A 25,983-nucleotide genomic window follows, 5' to 3' on the forward strand; every position below is an offset into this window, starting at 1 on the left:
TATATAGCTGGGGAAGATGTTTGAGGAGATATGGAGATATGGTGTGTTGGGGGGGCTGTCTATATAGCTGGGGAAGATGTTTGAGGAGATATGGAGATATGGTGTGTTGGGGGGGGCTGTCTATATAGCTGGGGAAGATGTTTGAGGAGATATGGAGATATGGTGTGTTGGGGGGGCTGTCTATATAGCTGGGGAAGATGTTTGAGGAGATATGGAGATATGGTGTGTTGGGGGGGGCTGTCTATATAGCTGGGGAAGATGTTTGAGGAGATATGGAGATATGGTGTGTTGGGGGGGCTGTCTATATAGCTGGGGAAGATGTTTGAGGAGATATGTTGTGTTGGGGGGGCTGTCTATATAGCTGGGGAAGATGTTTGAGGAGATATGGAGATATGGTGTGTTGGGGGGGCTGTCTATATAGCTGGGGAAGATGTTTGAAGAGATATGGTGTGTTGGGGGGGCTGTCTATATAGCTGGGGAAGATGTTTGAGGAGATATGGAGATATGGTGTGTTGGGGGGGCTGTCTATATAGCTGGGGAAGATGTTTGAGGAGATATGGAGATATGGTGTGTTGGGGGGGCTGTCTATATAGCTGGGGAATATGTTTGAGGAGATATGGAGATATGGTGTGTTGGGGGGGGCTGTCTGTATAGCTGGGGAAGATGTTTGAGGAGATATGGAGATATGGTGTGTTGGGGGGGGGCTGTCTATATAGCTGGGGAAGATGTTTGAGGAGATATGGAGATATGGTGTGTTGGGGGGGGGCTGTCTATATAGCTGGGGAAGATGTTTGAGGAGATATGGAGATATGGTGTGTTGGGGGGGCTGTCTATATAGCTGGGGAAGATGTTTGAGGAGATATGGTGTGTTGGGGGGGGCTGTCTATATAGCTGGGGAAGATGTTTGAGGAGTTATGGAGATATGGTGTGTTGGGGGGGCTGTCTATATAGCTGGGGAAGATGTTTGAAGAGATATGGTGTGTTGGGGGGGCTGTCTATATAGCTGGGGAAGATGTTTGAGGAGATATGGTGTGTTGGGGGGGGCTGTCTATATAGCTGGGGAAGATGTTTGAGGAGATATGGAGATATGGTGTGTTGGGGGGGGCTGTCTATATAGCTGGGGAAGATGTTTGAGGAGATATGGAGATATGGTGTGTTGGGGGGGCTGTCTTTATAGCTGGGGAAGATGTTTGAGGAGATATGGAGATATGGTGTGTTGGGGGGGGCTGTCTATATAGCTGGGGAAGATGTTTGAGGAGATATGGAGATATGGTGTGTTGGGGGGGGGCTGTCTGTATAGCTGGGGAAGATGTTTGAGGAGATATGGAGATATGGTGTGTTGGGGGGGCTGTCTGTATAGCTGGGTGAAGATGTTTGAGGAGATATGGAGATATGGTGTGTTGGGGGGGCTGTCTATATAGCTGGGGAAGATGTTTGAGGAGATATGGAGATATGGTGTGTTGGGGGGGCTGTCTATATAGCTGGGGAAGATGTTTGAGGAGATATGTTGTGTTGGGGGGGCTGTCTATATAGCTGGGGAAGATGTTTGAGGAGATATGGAGATATGGTGTGTTGGGGGGGCTGTCTATATAGCTGGGGAAGATGTTTGAAGAGATATGGTGTGTTGGGGCGGCTGTCTATATAGCTGGGGAAGATGTTTGAGGAGATATGGAGATATGGTGTGTTGGGGGGGCTGTCTATATAGCTGGGGAAGATGTTTGAGGAGATATGGAGATATGGTGTGTTGGGGGGGCTGTCTATATAGCTGGGGAAGATGTTTGAGGAGATATGGAGATATGGTGTGTTGGGGGGGGCTGTCTGTATAGCTGGGGAAGATGTTTGAGGAGATATGGAGATATGGTGTGTTGGGGGGGCTGTCTATATAGCTGGGGAAGATGTTTGAGGAGATATGGTGTGTTGGGGGGGGCTGTCTATATAGCTGGGGAAGATGTTTGAGGAGATATGGAGATATGGTGTGTTGGGGGGGCTGTCTATATAGCTGGGGAAGATGTTTGAAGAGATATGGTGTGTTGGGGGGGGCTGTCTATATAGCTGGGGAAGATGTTTGAGGAGATATGGAGATATGGTGTGTTGGGGGGGCTGTCTATATAGCTGGGGAAGATGTTTGAAGAGATATGGTGTGTTGGGGGGGCTGTCTATATAGCTGGGGAAGATGTTTGAGGAGATATGGTGTGTTGGGGGGGGCTGTCTATATAGCTGGGGAAGATGTTTGAGGAGATATGGAGATATGGTGTGTTGGGGGGGCTGTCTATATAGCTGGGGAAGATGTTTGAAGAGATATGGTGTGTTGGGGGGGCTGTCTATATAGCTGGGGAAGATGTTTGAGGAGATATGGTGTGTTGGGGGGGCTGTCTATATAGCTGGGGAAGATGTTTGAGGAGATATGGAGATATGGTGTGTTGGGGGGGGGCTGTCTATATAGCTGGGGAAGATGTTTGAGGAGATATGGAGATATGGTGTGTTGGGGGGGCTGTCTTTATAGCTGGGGAAGATGTTTGAGGAGATATGGAGATATGGTGTGTTGGGGGGGGCTGTCTATATAGCTGGGAAAGATGTTTGAGGAGATATGGAGATATGGTGTGTTGGGGGGGCTGTCTATATAGCTGGGGAAGATGTTTGAGGAGATATGGAGATATGGTGTGTTGGGGGGGCTGTCTATATAGCTGGGGAAGATGTTTGAGGAGATGTGGTGTGTTGGGGGGGGCTGTCTATATAGCTGGGGAAGATGTTTGAGGAGATATGGAGATATGGTGTGTTGGGGGGGCTGTCTATATAGCTGGGGAAGATGTTTGAGGAGATATGGAGATATGGTGTGTTGGGGGGGGGCTGTCTGTATAGCTGGGGAAGATGTTTGAGGAGATATGGAGATATGGTGTGTTGGGGGGGCTGTCTATATAGCTGGGGAAGATGTTTGAGGAGATATGGAGATATGGTGTGTTGGGGGGGGCTGTCTATATAGCTGGGGAAGATGTTTGACGAGATATGTAGATATGGTGTGTTGGGGGGGCTGTCTGTATAGCTGGGGAAGATGTTTGAGGAGATATGGAGATATGGTGTGTTGGGGGGGCTGTCTATATAGCTGGGGAAGATGTTTGAGGAGATATGGTGCGTTGGGGGGGGCTGTCTATATAGCTGGGGAAGATGTTTGAGGAGATATGGAGATATGGTGTGTTGGGGGGGCTGTCTATATAGCTGGGGAAGATGTTTGAGGAGATATGGAGATATGGTGTGTTGGGGGGGGCTGTCTATATAGCTGGGGAAGATGTTTGACGAGATATGTAGATATGGTGTGTTGGGGGGGCTGTCTGTATAGCTGGGGAAGATGTTTGAGGAGATATGGAGATATGGTGTGTTGGGGGGGCTGTCTATATAGCTGGGGAAGATGTTTGAGGAGATATGGTGCGTTGGGGGGGGCTGTCTATATAGCTGGGGAAGATGTTTGAGGAGATATGGAGATATGGTGTGTTGGGGGGGCTGTCTATATAGCTGGGGAAGATGTTTGAGGAGATATGGAGATATGGTGTGTTGGGGGGGGCTGTCTATATAGCTGGGGAAGATGTTTGACGAGATATGTAGATATGGTGTGTTGGGGGGGCTGTCTGTATAGCTGGGGAAGATGTTTGAGGAGATATGGAGATATGGTGTGTTGGGGGGGCTGTCTATATAGCTGGGGAAGATGTTTGAGGAGATATGGTGCGTTGGGGGGGGCTGTCTATATAGCTGGGGAAGATGGGTTGGATATACGGTTGTAGGAGTGGGTATTGTGATGTTGGTTTGTATCATGTGGTAGATAGAACGGTGAGGTAAATGTACAGGATATATTTTTGGCTTTTTATTTTTAAGTGGGGGGGGGGGCGGGAGTTTTAAATTAAATGAGATTGTTTAAGTAAAGAAAGACAAAAAGTCTCTCATATATATATTTACTGTAGCTATGTGCCTGGTGGGTGAGTCAGATATGTAAAGTGACAGTTAGAGAAGCTTGTGAAGAAGAGTAGAACTCAGAGATGACAGTTGCCCCCCTAAAGCCACAATCTACAAGTGAGTCATGGGATGAGAGCGGACAGCAACAGGTTCACGCTTTGGGGGGAGTAAACAACGACAAAGAGGAAATGCCTAAATTCATGAAGCTCTCTCTCTCACAAACACACAGTCTCACAAACACACAGTTACAAACAAGTCACGAACACAAACACTTTTCCCCTCAAATTGCTGCACTGTATTCAAGTATCACAAAATGCCTTTTCACACTCCTACTGGTACCTATAAACATACACGGTAACATTACACCGGCCAAGACCGAGAGAGGAGGGGAGAGGGGAGGACAGGAGAGGGGAGGAGAGGGAGACCGTGAGAAGACAGGACAATAGAGGAGGGGAGAAGAGAGACCAAGAGAGGACAGGAGAAGAGAAGAGAGACCCAGAGAGGACAGGAGAAGAGAAGGGAGACTAAGAGTGGACAGAAGAAGAGAGGAGAGGAGAGGAGAGGAGAGGAGAGGAGAGGAGAGGAGAGGAGAGGGAGAAGGAGACCGAGACCGAGACCGAGAGAGAACAGGAGAGGAGAGGGGAGGGAGATAGGAGGGGAGAGGGAGACGGAGAGAGGACAGGAGAAGAGAGGAAGAACAAGAAAGGAGGGGGAGAGGGAGAAGGAGAAAGGACAGGAAACGACAGGAGGGGAGAAGAGAGGGAGTACGAGAGAGGAGAAGAGAGGAGGAGAGAGGGGGTGGGTAGATCGAGAGAGGACAGGCTAAGAGAGGAGGGGAGAGGGGGGGAGCGAGACAGGAGAAGAGATGAGGGGAGAGAAAGGGAGGAGAGGGAGATCGAGACAGGAGAAGAGACGAGGGGAGAGGAAGGGAGGAGAGGGAGACAGAGGAAAGAACCAGACCGTTGCAGAGCAGAAACAGCATCACGGATTACAGAGGGGAAAGGAGAGCAATACTGAAACCAAGATGGAGAGGACAGAGGAAGACAGATGTATTAAAGATAAGAGGATTATACACAGAGCCTCTTCTTATTCCTCATTTGAGATTTCAAAGCCAGCCCTCCTGGGGAGTAGCTGTATCCTCCATCCTAGCTGCTAATCTGGCCCACCAAAGTCAAAGAGAAGAGATAACTTCAAAGCTACCCTCTTCTGCCGGGGCCTCTACCAATCATTAGGCTAGCAGGCTACCGACCCAGCGCCCTAACCATTAGGCTAGCAGGCTAACAGGACCCTAATCATTAGGCTAGCAGGCTACCAAGGCCCTAATCATTAGGCTAGCAGGCTACCAGGGCCCTAATCATTAGGCTAGCATTATACCAGGACTGTAACCATTAGGCTAGCAGGCTACCAGGACCCTAATCATTAGGCTAGCAGGCTATCAGGGCCCTAATCATTGGGCTAGCAGGCAACCAGGGCCCTAATAATTAGGTTAGCAGGCTACCAGGACCGTAATCATTAGGCTAGCAGGCTACACAAGGTACTAGTTGTGCTAGCACGAGGCAGGTGGTTAGGGCTGGGAATGGAGGAAAAAATGAGGGAAGCTGAGAGGAAATGAAATGTGCTTCTCGGAGAGAGGCCTTTGACCTGATTAGATACAATTAGTTAGTCACTATTGCTGCATCACAAATGGCCTCCTGTTCCCTATATAGTACTTTTGAAGTAGGGCACAATATGGAATGTGGTGGCGTTTGGGACGCACACTAAATCTTCTATGTAAGCTAGATGTTCCACTCCTCACAGCATGTGGTGAGATACTATGGACTACAGAGGTCAACTACATGTGGTGAGATACTATGGACTACAGAGGTCAACTACATGTGGTGAGATACTATGGACTACAGAGGTCAACTACATGTGGTGAGATACTATGGACTACAGAGGTCAACTACATGTGGTGAGATACTATGGACTACAGAGGTCAACTACATGTGGTGAGATACTATGGACTACAGAGGTCAACTACATGTATTAGTTGTTTTTCATTGTTGATAATTAACTGGGTGGTTTGAGCCCTGAATGCTGATTGGCTGACAGCCGTGGTATATCAGACCGTATACCACGGCTATGACAAAACATGTATTTTTACTGCTCTAATTACGTTGGTAACCCGTTAATAACAGCAATAAGACTCCTCGGGGGTTTGGGGTATATGGCCAATATACCACGGCTGAGGGCTGTATCCAGGCACTCCACGTTGCGTCGTGCCTAAGAACAACCCTTAGCCGTGGTATATTGGCCATATACCACCGCCCCCCCGAGGTGCCTTATTGCTTAATAATAGCACAGACACTGCTTCCTCAGTCGTATAACATGTTTCCTCTATGGGTTTCTGTTGACTGTACTCTCTATGAGGGATTCATACAAAAGGAACACTATTCATGAAATAAACAGGTTAGCCCGGACTGGAGGATGTTCAACAACAACAACAACAACAACAACAACAACAACATATGCAGCAGCAGAGCTTGACAACTGTATTTAATACATTCAATCTAAACTCTCTCCTCTCCTCCTCTCCCCTTCGGTCCTACTGTAAGTTCCTTCCATCCCACTGAAAGCCCCCTAACACACTGGCTCATTAGGGGTGATAGGGTTGCCATGGTGAGTGGCGTTGTGCAGCCACGGTTACGGACTGTGGAACCCGACGAGTTAGTCAAGGCCACTGCTGCCGTTCCTCGCTCCTGAAGGCGCGATGGTGGGGTTTTGGTCCCGAGAGATTAACGCTTAAAGCCTGGTGAAAAATTACAGAAATCGTAATAAACTCAAAGAAGTTAAAAGCTTGTTAGCCACCACATGGCCGAGAAAGGAGAGAGGGATGAGGAGGGGAAAGGAGGTAAGGAGGGAGGAAAGGTGAGAGGGATGAGGAGGGGAAAGGAGGTAGGGAGGGAGGAAAGGTGAGAGAGAGAAAATGGCACACACAGCACTCTGTTTCCTTACAGAACGCAGAAGCAAATGATACAAAACAATGATGCAGGAGATTGCCGTCTTCAGACTGTCTCATTAGAATGTTATAATGATGCAGGAGATTGCTGTCTTCAGATTGTCTCATTAGAATGTTATCATGATGCAGGAGATTGCTGTCTTCACAGACTCATTAGAATGTTATAATGATGCAGGAGATGGCTGTCTTCACAGACTCATTAGAATGTTATAATGATGCAGGAGATGGCTGTCTTCACAGACTCATTAGAATGTTATAATGATGCAGGAGATTGCTGTCTTCACAGACTCATTAGAATGTTATAATGATGCAGGAGATGGCTGTCTTCACAGACTCATTAGAATGTTATAATGATGCAGGAGATGGCTGTCTTCACAGACTCATTAGAATGTTATAATGATGCGATGCGGGAGATGGCTGTCTTCACAGACTCAGTAGAATGTTATAATGATGCAGGAGATTGCTGTCTTCACAGACTCATTAGAATGTTATAATGATGCAGGAGATGGCTGTCTTCACAGACTCATTAGAATGTTATAATGATGCAGGAGATGGCTGTCTTCACAGACTCATTAGAATGTTATAATGATGCAGGAGATGGCTGTCTTCACAGACTCATTACTATGTTATAATGATGCAGGAGATTGCTGTCTTCACAGACTCATTAGAATGTTATAATGATGCAGGAGATGGCTGTCTTCACAGACTCACTAGAATGTTATAATGATGCAGGAGATGGCTGTCTTCACAGACTCACTAGAATGTTATAATGATGCAGGAGATGGCTGTCTTCACAGACTCACTAGAATGTTATAATGATGCAGGAGATGGCTGTCTTCACAGACTCATTAGAATGTTATAATGATGCAGGAGATGGCTGTCTTCACAGACGCATTACTATGTTATAATGATGCAGGAGATGGCTGTCTTCACAGACTCATTAGAATGTTATAAAATGCAGGAGATGGCTGTCTTCACAGACTCATTAGAATGTTATAATGATGCAGGAGATGGCTGTCTTCACAGACTCATTAGAATGTTATAATGATGCAGGAGATTGCTGTCTTCACAGACTCATTAGAATGTTATAATGATGCAGGAGATGGCTGTCTTTACAGACTCATTAGAATGTTATAATGATGCAGGAGATGGCTGTCTTCACAGACTCATTAGAATGTTATAATGATGCGATGCGGGAGATGGCTGTCTTCACAGACTCATTAGAATGTTATAATGATGCAGGAGATGGCTGTCTTCACAGACTCATTAGAATGTTATAATGATGCAGGAGATGGCTGTCTTCACAGACTCATTAGAATGTTATAATTATGCAGGAGATGGCTGTCTTCACAGACTCATTAGAATGTTATAATGATGCGATGCGGGAGATGGCTGTCTTCACAGACTCATTAGAATGTTATAATGATGCCGGAGATGGCTGTCTTCACAGACTCATTAGAATGTTATAATGATGCAGGAGATGGCTGTCTTCACAGACTCATTACTATGTTATAATGATGCAGGAGATGGCTGTCTTCACAGACTCACTAGAATGTTATAATGATGTAGGAGATGGCTGTCTTCACAGACTCATTAGAATGTTGTAATGATGCAGGAGATGGCTGTCTTCACAGACTCATTAGAATGTTGTAATGATGCAGGAGATTGCTGTCTTCACAGACTCATTAGAATGTTATAATGATGCAGGAGATGGCTGTCTTCACAGACTCACTAGAATGTTATAATGATGCAGGAGATGGCTGTCTTCACAGACTCACTAGAATGTTATAATGATGCAGGAGATGGCTGTCTTCACAGACTCACTAGAATGTTATAATGATGCAGGAGATGGCTGTCTTCACAGACTCATTAGAATGTTATAATGATGCAGGAGATGGCTGTCTTCACAGACTCATTACTATGTTATAATGATGCAGGAGATGGCTGTCTTCACAGACTCACTAGAATGTTATAATGATGCAGGAGATGGCTGTCTTCACAGACTCATTAGAATGTTATAATGATGCAGGAGATGGCTGTCTTCACAGACTCATTACTATGTTATAATGATGCAGGAGATGGCTGTCTTCACAGACTCATTAGAATGTTATAATGATGAAGGAGATGGCTGTCTTCACAGACTCATTACTATGTTATAATGATGCAGGAGATGGCTGTCTTCACAGACTCATTAGAATGTTATAATGATGCAGGAGATGGCTGTCTTCACAGACTCATTAGAATGTTATAATGATGCATGAGATGGCTGTCTTCACAGACTCATTAGAATGTTATAATGATGCAGGAGATGGCTGTCTTCACAGACTCATTACTATGTTATAATGATGCAGGAGATGGCTGTCTTCACAGACTCACTACAATGTTATAATGATGTAGGAGATGGCTGTCTTCACAGACTCATTAGAATGTTGTAATGATGCAGGAGATTGCTGTCTTCACAGACTCATTAGAATGTTATAATGATGCAGGAGATGGCTGTCTTCACAGACTCACTAGAATGTTATAATGATGCAGGAGATGGCTGTCTTCACAGACTCACTAGAATGTTATAATGATGCAGGAGATGGCTGTCTTCACAGACTCACTAGAATGTTATAATGATGCAGGAGATGGCTGTCTTCACAGACTCATTAGAATGTTATAATGATGCAGTAGATGGCTGTCTTCACAGACTCATTACTATGTTATAATGATGCAGGAGATGGCTGTCTTCACAGACTCACTAGAATGTTATAATGATGCAGGAGATGGCTGTCTTCACAGACTCATTAGAATGTTATAATGATGCAGGAGATGGCTGTCTTCACAGACTCATTACTATGTTATAATGATGCAGGAGATGGCTGTCTTCACAGACTCATTAGAATGTTATAATGATGCAGGAGATGGCTGTCTTCACAGATTCATTACTATGTTATAATGATGCAGGAGATGGCTGTCTTCACAGACTCATTAGAATATTATAATGATGCAGGAGATGGCTGTCTTCACAGACTCACTAGAATGTTATAATGATGCAGGAGATGGCTGTCTTCACAGACTCACTAGAATGTTATAATGATGCAGGAGATGGCTGTCTTCAGACTCATTAGAATGTTATAATGATGCAGGAGATGGCTGTCTTGACAGACTCATTACTATGTTATAATGATGCAGGAGATGGCTGTCTTCACAGACTCATTAGAATGTTATAATGATGCAGGAGATGGCTGTCTTCACAGACTCATTAGAATGTTATAATGATGCAGGAGATGGCTGTCTTCACAGACTCATTAGAATGTTATAATGATGCAGGAGATGGCTGTCTTCACAGACTCATTAGAATGTTATAATGATGCGATGCGGGAGATGGCTGTCTTCACAGACTCATTAGAATGTTATAATGATGCAGGAGATGGCTGTCTTCACAGACTCATTAGAATGTTATAATGATGCGATGCGGGAGATTGCTGTCTTTACAGACTCATTAGAATGTTATAATGATGCAGGAGATGGCTGTCTTCACAGACTAACTAGAATGTTATAATGATGCAGGAGATGGCTTTCTTCACAGACTCATTAGAATGTTATAATGATGCAGGAGATTGCTGTCTTCACAGACTCATTAGAATGTTATAATGATGCAGGAGATGGCTGTCTTCACAGACTCACTAGAATGTTATAATGATGCAGGAGATGGCTGTCTTCACAGATTCACTAGAATGTTATAATGATGCAGGAGATGGCTGTCTTCACAGACTCACTAGAATGTTATAATGATGCAGGAGATGACTGTCTTCACAGACTCATTAGAATGTTATAATGATGCAGGAGATGGCTGTCTTCACAGACTCATTACTATGTTATAATGATGCAGGAGATGGCTGTCTTCACAGACTCACTAGAATGTTATAATGTTCTCAAGGTGTTTTTTTTTTGTCTGGGGTTTATTCTCAATGTGTTATTTGCTGTCCTTATCTGTATGTTTGTAAAATATAAAATAAAACATAAAAAATAAAATAAATCACCCAAAGTCTATACGTCTTTATATAAAAAGTCCCCCAGAGGTGTGTGCTCAGTCCCCTCCTGTACTCCCTGTTCACCCACGACTGCATGTCCAAGCACGACTCCAACACCACCATTAAGTTTGCAGGTGACACAACAGTGGTAGGCCTGATCACCGACAACAACGAGGCAGTCTATAGGGAGGAGGTCAGAGACCTGGCCGGGTAGTGCCAGAATAACAACCTCTCCCTCAATGTTACCAAGACTAAGGAGATGATTGTGGACTACAGGAAAAGGAGGACAGAGCACGCCCCCATTCACATCGACTGGGCTGTAGTGGAGCAGGTTGAGAGCTTCAAGTTCCTTGGTGTCTACATCACCAACAAACAAGACATTCGTGAAGAGGGCACGACAAAGCCTATTCCCCCTCAGGAAACTAAAAAGATTTGGCATGGGTCCTGAGATCCTCAAAAGGTTCTACCGCTGCACATTCGAGAGCATTAGCATCACCTGGTACAGCAATTGCTCGCCCTCCGACTGCGAGGCACTACAGAGGGTAGTGTGTACGGCCCAGTACATCACTGGGGCAAAGCTACCTGCCATCCAGGACCTCTATACCAGGTGGTGTCAGAGGAAGGCTCTAAAAAATTGTCAAAGACCCCAGCCACCCCAGTCATAGACTGTTCTCTCTACTACCGCATGGCAAGCGGTACCGGAGTGCCAAGTCTAGGACAATATGGCTTCTCAACAGTTTTTACCCCCAAGCCATAAGACTCCTGAACAGCTGATCAAATGGTTACCCGGACTATTTGCATTGTGTGCACCCCCAAACCCCTCTTTTTACGCTGCTGCTACTCTCTGTTTATCATATATGCATAATCACTTTAACCATACCTACATGTACATACTACCTCAATCAGCCTGACTAACCGGTGCTTGTATATAGCCTCTCTACTGTATATAGCCTCTCTACTGTATGTAGCCTCTACTGTAATAGCCACAGTTACACATGAGATAAACGACTACCGCCCGGTAGCACTCACTTCCGTCATCATGAAGTGCTTTGAGAGACTAGTCAAGGACCATATCACCTCCACCCCACCTGACACCCTAGACCCACTCCAATTTGCTTACCGCCCCAATAGGTCCACAGACGACGCAATCGCAACCACACTGCACACGGCCCTAACCCATCTGGACAAGAGGAAGACCTATGTGAGAATGCTGTTCATCGACTACAGCTCAGCATTTAACACCATAGTACCCTCCAAACTCGTCATCAAGACCCTGGGTCTCGACCCCGCCCTGTGCAACTGGGTCCTGGACTTCCTGACGGGCCGCCCCCACGTGGTGAGGGTAGGTAACAACATCTCCACCCCGCTGATCCTCAACACTGGGTTTTCACAAGGGTGCGTTCTGAGCCCTCTCCTGTACTCCCTGTTCACCCACGACTGTGTGGCCATGCACGCCTCCAACTCAATCATCAAGTTTGCGGACGACACAACAGTGGTAGGCTTGATTACCAACAACGACGAGACGGCCTACAGGGAGGAGGTGAGGGCCCTCGGAGTGTGGTGTCAGGAAAATAACCTCACACTCAACGTCAACAAAACAAAGGATATGATTGTGGACTTCAGGAAACAGCAGAGGGAGAAACCCCCTTATCCACATTGACGGGACAGTAGTGGAGAAGGTAATAAGTTTTAAGTTCCTCGGCGTACACATCACGGACAAACTGAATTGGTCCACCCACACAGACAGAATTGTGAAGAAGGCGCAGCAGTGCCTCTTCAACCTCAGGAGGCTGAAGAAATTCGGCTTGTCACCAAAAGCACTCACAAACTTCTACAGATGCACAATCGAGAGCATCCTGTCGGGCTGTAACATCGCCTGGTACGGCAACTGCTCCACCCACAACCGTAAGGCTCTCCAGAGGGTAGTGAGGTCTGCACAACGCATCACCGGGGGCAAACTACCTGCCCTCCAGGACACCTACACCACCCGATGTTACAGGAAGGCCATAAAGATCATCAAGGACAACAACCACCCGAGCCACTGCCTGTTCACCCCGCTATCATCCAGAAGGCGAGGTCAGTACAGGTGCATCAAAGCAGGGGCCGTGAGACTGAAAAACAGCTTCTATCTCAAGGTCATCAGACTGTTAAACAGCCACCAATAAGATTGAGTGGCTGCTGCCAACACACTGACTCAACTCCAGCCACTTTAATAATGGGAATTGGTGTAAAAAAAATGTATCACTAGTCACTTTAAACTATGCCACTTAATATAATGTTTACATACCCTACATTACTCATCTCATATAGTATGTATATGTATATACTGTACTCTATATCATCTACTGCATCTTTATGTAATACATGTATCACTAGCCACTTTAAACTATGCCACTTTGTTTACATACCCTACATTACTCATCTCATATGTATATAACTGTAGTTGGTCAGGATGATATCTATGTTAGGCTCTATATCTATGTTTACGGATTTGAGGTTGGACCTGGTAGGTTCCTTGATAATTTGTGTGAGATTGAGGGCTACAACTACATGATTCCATATCTGTTATTTGATTGATGTCTTCACTATAATTCTACAATCTATAAATACTGTATGTATTCAACCAGATGTTTACGTGACTCTCAATGCATTAGACAGACACTGGCTGGCAACAGATTGTTTGCTATGCTCTCTCTCTCTCACACACACACACACAGTTTGGTAGAGATGTTTCCACTGGACTCCTTCTGAGACATCGGTGATGACAAACTGAAGGTCATTTCAGGGTATGAATGCATCAATGTAGATTCAGATTCAGACACACCTCCCTTCTCTTCTTTCCTTCTACCCTCTCTCTATCTCTCCTCTCACTTGTCTCTGTCTAAATATCTCCTGTCTCTCTCTCTCTCTCCTGTCTATCTCTCCTCTCTCCTGTCTATATCTCTCCTATCTCCTGTCTATATCTCTCCTGTCTCTATTCAATTCAATTCAAGGGGCTTTATTGGCATGGGAAACATGTGTTAACATTGCCAAAGCAAGTGAGGTAGATAATATACAAAAGTGAAATAAACAATAAAAATTAACAGTAAACATTACACATACAGAAGTTTCAAAAAAATAAAGACATTACAAATGTCATATTATGTATGTATACAGTGTTGTAACGATGTACAAATGGCTACTGTACAAAAGGGAAAATAAATAAGCATAAATATGGGTTGTATTTACAATGGTGTTTGTTTGTCACTGGTTGCCCTTTTCTTGTGGCAACAGGTCACAAATCTTGCTGCTGTGATGGCACACTGTGGTATTTCACCCAGTAGATATGGGAGTTTATCAAAATCAGGTTTGTTTTTAAATTCCTTGTTGATCTGTGTAATCTGAGGGAAATATGTCTCTCTAATATGGTCATACATTGGGCAGGAGGTTAGGAAGTGCAGCTCAGTTTCCACCTCATTTTGATGGCAGTGAGCATATAGCCTGTCTTCTCTTGAGAGCCATGTCTGCCTTTCTCAATAGCAAGGCTATGCTCAATGAGTCTGTACATAGTCAAAGCTTTCCTTAAATGTAGGTGAGTCACAGTGGTCAGGTATTCTGCCACTGTGTAAAGTAATGGCCAAAAGTTTTGAGAATGACACAAATATTAATTTCCACAAAGTTTGCTGTTTCAGTGTCTTTAGATATTTTTGTCAGATGTTACTATGGAATACTGAAGTATAATTACAAGCATTTCATAAGTTTCAAAGGCTTTTGTTGACAATTACATGAAGTTGATATGAAATTACATGATGCAAAGATTCAATACTTGCAGTGTTGACCATTCTTTTTCAAGACCTCTGCAATCCGCCCTGGTATGCTGTCAATTAACTTCTGGGCCACATCTTGACTGATTGAGGTCTGGGGAGTTTCCTGGCCAACCACCCAAAACATCAATGATTTGTTCCCCGAGCCACTTAGTTATCACTTTGTCTTATGATGCTTAAGGTGCTCCATCATGCTGGAAAAGGCATTGTTCATCCCCAAACTGTTCCTGGATGGTTGGGAGAAGTTGCTTTTGGAGGATGTGTTGGTACCATTCTTTATTCATGGCTGTGTTCTTAGGCAACATTTTGAGTGAGCCCACTCCCTTGGCTGAGAAGCAACCCCACACATGAATGGTCTCAGGAGTCTTTACTGTTGGCATGACACAGGGCTGATGGTAGCGCTCACATTGTCTTCTCCGGAAAAGCTTTTTCCGGATGCCCCAAACAATCGGAAAGGGGATTCATCAGAGAAAATGACTTTACCCCAGTCCTCAGCAGTCCAATCCCTGTATCTTTTGCAGAATATCAGTCTGTCCCTGATGTTTTTCCCGGAGAGAAGTGGCTTCTTTGCTGCCCTTCTTGACACCAGGCCATCCTCCAAAAGTCTTCGCCTCACTGTGCATGCAGATACACTTACATCTGCCTGCTGCCATTTCTGAGCAAGCTCTGTACTGGTGGAGCCCCGATCCCGCAGCTGGACTTTCTTGGGCGCACTGAAGCCTTCTGCAGTGGACATGTTTTTGGGGGATTTTTCAGTTAATTTGCATGGCAAAGAGGGACTTTTCAATTAATTGCAGTTCATCTGATCAGTCTTCATAACATTCAGACTTTGTGATAATGAGTACTTGTGTCATTCTCAAAAGTTTTGGCCACGGCTGTACTCTCTGTTTAGGGCCAGATAGCATTCTTGTTAATTCTTTCCAATGTGTCAAGTAATTATCTTTTTGTTTTCTCATGATTTGCTTGGGTCTAATTGTGTTGCTGTCCTGGGGCTCTGTGGGGTGTGTTTGTGTTCCTTTCTCCATCTCATCCTCTCTCCTGTCTCCGTCTCTCCTGTCTCCATCTCTCCTGTCTCCATCTCCCCTTTCTCTGTCCTCTTTCCCTCTCTCCTCTGTCCTCTTTCCCTCTCTCCTCTCTCCTCTTTCCCTCTCTCCTCTCTCTCTCTTTCCATCTCTCCTGTCTCCATCTCTCCTGCCTCCGTCTCTCATGTCTCCTGTCTCCATCTCTCCTGTCTCCTGTCTCCATCTCTCCTGTCTCCTGTCTCCATCTCTCCTGTCTCCATCTATCATGTCTCCTGTCTTCATCTCTCCTGTCTCCATCTCTCCTCTCTCCTGTCTCCATCTCTCCTGTCTCCATCTCTCCTCTCTACTGTCTCCGTCTCTCCTGTCTCCATCTCCGCTTTCTCCATCTCTCCTCTTTCCCTCGCTCCTTTGTCCTCTTTCCCTCTCTCCTTTCTCTCTCCCCCACCCCACACATCTGCCTCCATTGTGGCCTTCTGAATTGTGGTTCCCAGCCTTCATACCAGCTCCATGCTCCCCCATTCTCTTTCCAGGAGACTCTTGTGTCATAGATCCAACAGCTACACTACAGGCTATTGGTCTAGATCTAAATGTCTTACTCCCATCGGCTACTGTGGTCACACAGTAGTCCGGAACAGCTGGTGCTCTCATGGATGGTTCAGTGTTGCTAGCCTTGAACTGAGAATAGAAGGAATTTAGCTAGTCTGGTTATGAAAACATGTTGATCTTCCAGATCAGTGGTTCTCAAACTTCTTATAGTCCCTTACCCTTTCAAACATTCATCCTCCAGCTGCGTACTCCCTTGAGCACCAGGGTCAGCTGTACCCCCTCTAGCACCAGGGTCAGCGCACTCTCAAATGTTGTTTTTTGCCATCCTTGTAAGCCACACACTATACATTTATTAAACTTAAGAATGAGTATTTGTCACAACCAGGCTCGTGGAAGAGACAAAGAGCTCTTATAGGACCAGGGCACAATTAATGTAATAATAACGAATAATTTTGCTCTTTATTAAACCATCTTACATATAAAACCTTATTTGTTCATCAAAATGGTGAATAATTTACCACAGGTTAATGAGAAGGGTGTGCATGAAAGGATGCACATAACTCTGCAATGTTGGGTTGTATTGGAGAGAGTCTCAGGCTTAAATCATTTTCCATACAGCCTGTGCCTGTATTTGGTTTTCATGCTAGTGAGGGCCGAGAATCCACTCTCACATAGGTACGTGGTTGCAAAGGGCATCAACAGCGTGATTTAACAGCATGATTTGCCAAGTCAAGAAACTCTGAGCGCAGCCCTATCCAGAAATCTGGCAGAGTCTTCTGATTAAATCCAATTTTCACAGAACCGCTTGTTGCAATTTCGATGAGGCTCTCTTGTTCAGACATCGTTAAGTGGACTGGAGGCAGGGCATGAAAGGGATAACAAATTCAGCTGTTTCTGTTGTCCGTTTCGGGAAAGTACCTGCGTAATTGCTCACCCAGCTCACTCAGGTGCTTCACTATATCACGTTTGACATTGGGGCGACTTGCCTAGTTAAATAAAAAATAAATGTCCGTAAGCTGGAGTTCATTTGCACAAAAAAAATGAAAAACCTGTGTGTTGTCCTTGTTAATGCAGAGAGAAAAGAGCTCCAACTTCTTAATCACAACCTCAGATTTGTCCCGCGCAGGTCAGCTGTCAGGCATTCATTCCCTTGGCAGCAAGAGCCTCTCGGTGGATACTGAAATTTTGTTCCGCACATTGAATATAGTTGCGGAGAGTCCCTGTAATCCTGGATATCGATCATTCAGGCGAGTGTTCAAACAAGAAAAAATGATTGTCAGTAAAGAAAACTTTAAGTTTGTCTCCCTCATGTCAATAACCATTTTCACTGTAGTGTCCAACGTATCTTTCAAGCTGTCAGGCATTCCCTTGGCAGTAAGAGCCTCTCGGTGGATGCTGCAGTGTACCCAAGTGGCATCGGGAGCAACTGCTTGCACACGTATTACCACTCCACTATGTCTCCCTGTCATGGCTTTTGCACCATCAGTACAGATACCAACACATCTTGACCACCAAAGTCCATTAGATGTCACAAAGCTGTACAGTACTTTAAAAATATCCTCTCCAGTTCTCCTGGATTCCAGTGGTTTGCAGAAGAGGTCTTCTTAAATTGACCCCCCATTAACGTAAAGGACATATACCAGGAGCTGTGCCAGGCCCTGTCTGTCGACTCATCCAGCTGTAATGCATAGAATTCACTGGCTTGTATGCGAAGCAGTAATTGTTTCAAAACATCTCCTGCCACGTCATTGATGCATCATGAAAGTGTTGTTTGATGAAGGCATTGACCTTTTCCCACCTGCGTTTGTGGGATATTGATCGTTGCCTCTAATTGGGGATCATACTTAGTGTGGTCCTTTTCCCACCTGCGTTTGTGGGATATTGATCGTTGCCTCTAATTGGGGATGATACTTAGTGTGGTCCTTTTCCCACCTGCGTTTGTGGGATATTGTTTCGTTTTGGTTTAGTGCCTATGTGCGTTACGAACTTCACGTTCGTTTATTCTGTTGTTGTTTTTTGAAGGTCCACTTTAATAAATATGTGGAACTCTACTCAACCTGCTCCTTGGTCTCATTATGTTATTATATTAACGACGAACTTGACACCCTTGTATTTCTTCATGTTTTATTGTGTTATTGTTTTATTGTGTTATTGTTTTATTGTGTTATTGTTTTATTGTGTTATTGTTTTATTGTGTTTGTTTTAATTGTCATTTGTTGTCACCAATGAACTCAAAATACTCTAATGTTAAAGTGGAAGAACGAAAAACAAGATTAATTCAAATGTTACATCTCAAATATAGTCATACGTTTTCAGCGTCTTTGTTTAGGCAAGCCTTAGTTCAGGATACAATTTGTCTTATTAAGAAATCACAGAATATGTTACATTGTTTTGAAACAGTACGGGTTGACATGATTTTTTTATGACTAACCCTTCCTCTGTCCCCGATGTCCTCTGTACATCCAACAGCTGTAAGGCCCCTCATTCAATTATTGAAGTTCAAGCACAGATTTAACTACAAAGACCACCTTGATAGTCTCATAAAGGGCAGTGATCGGTAGATCGGTAACATTATGACATCAGACATTGAATAAATCTCTTTAAGCAAGGTGAAGTGAATATTTATGTGGGGGATTATGTATTAAACCCCCCGGACACATCAAAGAAACAGTCGTCCTTCTGAACTGAGCTGCAGGACAGGAAGGAAACTGCTCAGGGTTGTTACCATGGGGACATTGGTGATTGGAAAACAGTTAGAGTTCAATGGCTGTGACAAAATAATAACACAAATATACGGAATAAGAATATTCTAAACCCGACAGTGCTTAGTTGCTTAGTATACAGACCCCTTGACTTTTTCCTCATTTTGTTATTAATTATTAAGTATTCAGACTCTTCACTCAGTACTTTGTTGAAGAACCTTAAGCAGCAATTACAGTCTCAAGTCTTCTTGGGTATGACGCTACAAGCTTGGCACATGTACAGTATATTTGGGGATATTTTCCCATTCTTGATTGCATTCTCAGCATTATTTCCATTCTTCTCTTCAGATCCTCTCCATCTCTGTCAGGTTGGATGGGGAGCATCGCTGCACAGCTATTTTCAGGACTCCAGAGATGTTCGATCGGGTTCAAGCCCGGGCTTTGGCTAGGCCACTCAAGGACATACAGAGACATGTCCCCGAAGCCACTCCTGCGTTGTCTTGGCTGTATGCTTAGGGTCGTTGTCCTGTTGGAAGGTGAACCTTCGCCCCAGTCTGAGATGCTGAGTGCTCTGGAGCAGGTTTTCATCAAGGATCTCTCAGCACTTTTCTCCATTCCTCTTTCCCTCGATCCTGACTAGTCCCTCAGTCCCTGCTGCTGAAAAACATGATGCTGCCACCAACATGCTTCACTGTAGGGATGGTTCTATGTTTCCTCCAGACGTGACACTTGGCATTCATGTCAAAGAGTCCAATCTTGGTTTCATCAGACCAGAGATTCTTGTTTATTAGGGTCTGAGAGTCCTTTAGATGCCTTTTTTGCAAACTCCAAGCTGGCTGTCATTTGAAAGGTTCTCCCATCTCAACAGAGGAACTCTGGAGCTCTGTCAGATTGACCATTGGTTCTTGGTCACCTCCCTGACCAAGGGCCTTCTCTCCCAATTTCTCAGTTTGACCCGGGCGGCCAGCTCTAGGAAGAGCCTTGTTGATACCAAACTTGTAGAAATAAGTTGTAGAAATAACTCGTGGCTGATCAATGGAAACAAGACGCACCCGAGCTCAATTTTGAGTCTCACAGCAAAGGTTATGAATAATTACGTAAATAAAAAGGTACTTCATTTTTTCATTTTTTAATAATATTTAGAATAAGGGGACTGTAACATAACAAAATGTGGAAAAAGTCAAGGGGTCTGAATACTTTTCCAAATGCACTCTACATCGTGTAGAACAACAAGGCAATTAAGTAATACTGCAAAAACGTGTTTATGCCTGAATGCAAAATGTTTGGGGCAAATCCAACACTACACATCACTGAGTAACTGCCTCCTTGTTTTGAAGCCTGGTGGTGGCTGCATCATTGTGTGGATATGCTTGACATCAAATACTTTTTCTGGATAAAAAGAAAACGGTATGGAGCTAAACACAGAGGAAAACCTGCTTCAGACTGCTTCATACTGCTTCAGACTGCTTCAGACTGCTTCAGACTGCTTCACGACAATGGGAGAGGAATTCATATTTCAGCAGAACAATATCTTCCAATATCTTTTTGAGCTTACTGTCAATATCAGATATGTCTATGTCCTGGGAAATGTTCTTGTTACTTACAACCTAATGCTAATCACATTATCCTGCGTTAGCTCAACGATCCCATTTAAATTATGTTTATTTTGTACCAAAGTGAATTGAATGAATGTTATTCATTATACTTGAACTTACTGTGACTCTGTTGACGAACAGAGTATTTCCTTTAGGTCAGGTATTCGCTGTTCCAACCAAGGATAGCGGGTCGCCCCAGGTAATCTTGAACTTACTGTGACTCTGTTGATGAACAGTGTATTTTCTTTAGGTTGCCCCAGGTAACCAACCTCAACCATTTTTATTCTTGCATATAAATACTTTTTTTTTGTTTTCCTGGGAAGGACATTGAGCCCTTTATTTGCAGACCTTATTCCGGTGTGGTAGGAGGACACTTGACAGTAAACTCACTGCTCTGCTCCTTTAATTGCAGGCTACACTCATATTGATTACACTGTGGGTTATTTACTGGTGTTGGGGGTTTAATGTCTTATTAAAGGAAAGTATTGAACTATTGATCTTTTAATACATTTCTGAATCTGATGTTGTGTACTCAAGTGTATTGGTACATTGTATTTAATCAGATTTAGTTTTAAATGGTAAACCCAGTAGATTATCATTACCCAGAATACCTACTATAAAGTTGTTACTTACCTATAGTCATTACCTGGTTATTTCATGTTTCTTTTTATGGATTTAGAAGTGTATACTGTATAAAAAAAATATATTATCTTGAACTTGATTGGCCAATCCCCAAGCTATAGAGGGATCCTACATAAATGTACATCATTTGTATCCTTTTGGTTTGCTGATGTTCAGCTGTGGCACTTTAACTTTGAGAGCTGTAAGAAATTAATGTCACATTTTTATGATAGTATTTTTTTAAAACTGCACTTTGTCATAAATGACCTGAAAATGTAATCTGAACACGTGGGATCCATGGTGGAAGAACCTGGATCATTTGTTATGTCTGAACATGTGGGATCCATGGTGGAAGAACCTGGATAATTTGTTATGTCTGAACATGTGGAACAATGGTGAAAGAACCTGGATCATTTGTTATGTCTGAACATGTGGGATCCATGGTGGAAGAACCTGGATCATTTGTTATGTCTGAACATGTGGAATCCATGGTAGAAGAACCTGGATCATTTGTTATGTCTGAACATGTGGAATCCATGGTAGAAGAACCTGGATCATTTGTTATGTCTGAACATGTGGGATCCATGGTTGAAGAACCTGGATCATTTGTTATGTCTGAACATGTGGGATCCATGGTGAAAGAAACAAATATCCCCAAACACCCCGAAACTAGCCTGCTTTAACTTCTTACGGCTAGGGGTTCTACTCGCGTCACCCTTCGACAACATTCCTCTGAAAAGGCAGCGCGCAAAATTCAAAATATTTTTGGGGAAATATGTAACTTTCAGACGTTAACATCAACAAGTCCAATACAGCAAATGAAAGATAAACATCTTGTTAATCTACCCATCGTGTCCGATTTCAAAAAGGCTTTACAGCGAAAGCACAACAAGATTATGTTAGGTCAGAGCCTAGTCACAAAACACACACAGCCATTTTCCAGCCAAAGAGAGGAATCACAAAAAGCAGAAAGAGATCAAATTCATCACCAACCTTTGATGTTTGTTCGATAAACTGCATATTTATATCAAAAAATCTCATTTTACATTGGCGCGTTACGTTCAGTAATGTTTTGCTTCCAATAGATCCAGTGATTTTGCAGAGAGCCACATCAAATTACAGAAATACTTATAATAAACATTGATAAAAGATACAACTGTTATTCACAGAATTAAAGATATACTTATCCTTAACCTCTTGAAGCTAGGGGGCACTATTTTTATGTTTGGAAAAATAATGTTCCCAAAGTAAACAGCCTATTTCTCAGGACCAGACGCTAGAATATGCATATAATTGACAGATTAGGATAGAAAACACTCTAAAGTTTCCAAATCTCTCAAAATAGTGTCTGTGAGTATAACATAACTGATATTGCAGGCGAAACCCTGAGGAAAATCAAACCAGGAAGTGGCTTCTATTTTGAAAACTCCATGTTCCATAGCCTCCCATTGCTCCATTTAGAGGGATATCAACCACATTCCTTTTCCTATCGCTTCCTCAAGGTATCAGTCTCCAGACATAGTTTCAGGCTTTTATTTTGAAAAATTAGCCAAAACGATAACATCGCGTCAAGTGGTCACATGAGTTTTGCTCGCGCAACAGAATTTTGACAGCTATTGTTTTTCCCTCTCCTACTGTGAAACACATTTGCAGTTGATATATTATCGATTATATATTTTAAAAACAACCTGAGGATTGATTATAAAAAAACGTTTGACATGTTTCTGTGGACATTACGGATATTATTTGGAATTTGTCTGCGTTGTCGTGACCGCTCTTTCCTGTGGATTTCTGAACATACTGTGCCAAACAAACGGAAGTATTTTGGATATAAAAATAATCTTTATGGAACAAAAGGAACATTTGTTGTGTAAATGGGAGTCTTGTGAGTGAAAACATCCGAAGATCATCAAAGGCAAACGATTAATTTGATTGCTTTTCTGATTTTCGTGACCAAGCTACCTGATGCTAAGTGTACTTAATATTTTGTCATGCGATCGATAAACTTACACAAACGCTTGGATTGCTTTCACTGTAAAGCATCATTTCAAAATCGGACACGACAGGTGTGTCGCTATGGTATTCAGCAGTTGCTGATGACAATTATCCCCCTTAAGGGATGGGTAGCGTCAAGTTAATTAACATGAATTTATTTTAAACATGTTTTGTTTTTCAAAAATAAACAATGAAAGGGTTTTAATAAATAGCCTGAGATAACTATTGATTTTCTGGTTCATTAAGAAAGCTAAACTTATTCATGTGTTTTAGGTTGTTGAATCAATTAAACCCCGTTCATGTTTATCTTTCTAAAAAATAAAAAGTAATTTTAGAATGTTTATACAAGTTAGCTGGCTGATTCATTGATTCTGTTCGTATAATACTGTACCCCTTTGTACCATCATTTTTGCTGCAGCAAGTTTGTGTCTTTGTGACAGACGGTGTCCTTATTTAACTCTACAACAACAAAAACAGCAGACAGAGAGGCAGACAGAGAGAAGCAGACAGACAGGGAGATGCAGACAGGGAGATGCAGACAGAGAGAGGCAGGCAGACAGAGAGGCAGACAATCAGAAGGGACAGACAGAGAGAGAGAGAGAGGCAGACAGACAGAGAGGCAGACAGACAGCGAGGCAGACAGACTGAGAGGCAGACAGACAGAGAGGCAGACAGCGAGAGAGAGAGACAGAAGGGACAGACAGAGGCAGACAGAAGGGACAGACAGAGGCAGACCGACAGAGAGGCAGACAGACAGAGAGGCAGACAGACAGATTCAGACAGAGAGAGCGGCAGACAGACGCAGACAGACAGAGGCAGACCGACAGAGAGGCAGACAGACAGATTCAGACCGACAGAGGCAGACAGACAGATTCAGACAGAGAGAGCGGCAGACAGACGCAGACAGACAGAGATAAATAAAACATAAATAAATCATATAGCAGCAATCTCGTTATGAGATCTGTAATTATCATCAAAGACACTTGGGTGAAAAGCATTACAACTTGTCCTCAAGAATGTCCTTAATTATGTCAACAGAACTGGCACGAACACACTTCTTCCTCATTCATATGCTAGTTGCCCCATTAGATTTAATTCTAAATCGACACCATTTTTTTTTTTTAAACAGGAAACAGAACACTCATATCCAATTTTAAGACCTTGTTATTGTTTCCCCTTGAACCTGTGTTTCCATAGTGTTGTTATTTAGGACCAGTCCTTTCTGAGTTTCATATTGTTCTGCAGTATTTTAGTGCTGTTGCCCTGGAGTCTTGTCTCTGTCACAGGCTTGGAACAAAGATCTCTGTCAATCTGCTCTGTCATTTTCTCCTCCTGCTATCTCTCTCTGCTATGTCTATCTCATTCTCCCCCTGCTCTCTTTCTCTCTGCTATCTCTGCTTTCTCTCTCTGCTATCTCTCTCCGCTCTCTCTCTCTGCTCTGCTATTGCCCCCCCCCCCCCCTCTCCCTCTCTCTGCTACATTCTTTAATGAATTATCTTTCGTTTCTATAGCAGTGGACTTCACATTGAATTTGGTTGCATCAAGGTCTGACCAAGTAGACAGGCAACATCAGGGGAATCACACACACCGTGCCATCAGCACTTCAGAGAAGAAGTTCAATCAAATGATAATGAAATATACAAATATGTATTTATAGATTTTTATGTTAAGATATTGTTTTTCTTTGAAAAACAAAAATATAAAGGAATCTTTATTCATATTCAACATCTTCGATTTTGCCGTATTCCATAGAGAGAGATACACAAAAAAACAAAGTGAAAAAACAGCTAGATGTTTTAATAGTGTATGTTTTACAGGCAATTTAAAAGTTAATAATGTGCTGTTGGTTTAACGTTTCCAATGGGGATTAAATATTTGAGGTGTGCGAAAAATTATACGTGTCTCCTTGGCGTAGTGTAGTTGTCTCCAAGGGGCTCATTACTATGGCATTCCTGTGCTAGGAAGAGTGAGGCTGTCAATATGAGCCAGGCTCAGAGCCTAATGCAGAGAAACACACTAATTATATATTATTTGTAGCCTGAGAAACACAACGCTGCACCGATGAGAAAAAAGCTGCAATCTGATGCTACTCAATAGAGACTGACGTTTTATTCATTGATATCTGTGTCGTTCCACGAAACGAGCGCTTTTAAAAAATATTTTTAAGTAGAAATTGTGCACCGATATTGAATTTTTTTAAAAGCCTGTTATATTAAATGAAGTTCCCTTTAATATACACCACTTGGAGAATTCAATAAATCAGATTTTTCTTTATGAATAAAGACTTTGGTATCATTTTTTCAAGTGTAATTGTAACGGCTGTTGGAAGGAGAGGACCAAGGTGCAGCGTGGTATATGTCCATATTTATTAACACAGAAATAACAAAAAAATAACAACGCAAACGACCAAAACAGTTCTGGCTGGTGCAGACACACAACAGAAAACAACCACCCACAAATCATAGTGGGAACACAGGCTACCTAAGTATGGTTCTCAATCAGAGACAACGATTGACAGCTGCCTCTGATTGGGAACCATACCAGGCCAAAAGCAGAAAAACAACACATAGAACAAAAACATCAAATGCCCACCCCAACTCACGCCCTGACCAAGCTAAATCAGAGACATGAAAAAGGAACTAAGGTCAGTAAGGGAATACCCCCCTGAATTGTACAAAAATGAATGGCAAGATATTGGCATTGGACAAACCATATACACGATGTCCAATACCACCCAAAG

This window comes from Oncorhynchus clarkii, chromosome 11 (assembly GCF_045791955.1).
Source record: "Oncorhynchus clarkii lewisi isolate Uvic-CL-2024 chromosome 11, UVic_Ocla_1.0, whole genome shotgun sequence".
NCBI lineage: Eukaryota > Metazoa > Chordata > Actinopteri > Salmoniformes > Salmonidae > Oncorhynchus > Oncorhynchus clarkii.